This window comes from Curcuma longa, chromosome 6, assembly GCF_044706935.1.
Source record: "Curcuma longa cultivar G26 ecotype Majalengka, Jawa Barat chromosome 6, ITB_CL_G26_1.1, whole genome shotgun sequence".
Lineage (NCBI taxonomy): Eukaryota > Viridiplantae > Streptophyta > Magnoliopsida > Zingiberales > Zingiberaceae > Curcuma > Curcuma longa.
Window position 1 is genome coordinate 9,669,769 of NC_133866.1, and position 500 is coordinate 9,670,268.

Here is a 500-nt window from a genome sequence, read left to right on the forward strand (position 1 = left end):
CTTTTTAATATAAATTCTTCAATAAAGGAATAATATAATATTTCTCTTTAATAGGGCTAACGGCTAAGGGAACAATATAAATTGAAAGAAAAAAATAATAGCAAGCTTTAAAACTTGCTGCAACGGCTATAACTGAGAAAATGGTTATAAAATAAAACTCAATTGCTAAATTAAAAGAATAGAGAGGAAAGGAGATGATCTTAGACCTATGTGTTGGGTTGCAAGGGTGCAAACATAGTCCTACATCTAAAGTATATGGAAAAGATCATGGGTTTAAAAGGATGGAAGATATTTCCATTGGATGAGGCCTTTTGGGGAGAGCCCAAGAACAAAACCATGAGGGCTTAGGCCCAAAGTGGACAATATCATGTCATTGTGGAGATATTTTGATTCCATCCGGACCATCAATGGTATCAGAGCGTTTGGTTAGGGCTCTGTGTGTTTGGTTTCAGTTATTATGCACTTTTTCATGCATAAGTTTAGGCAGGACAATAGTAGGA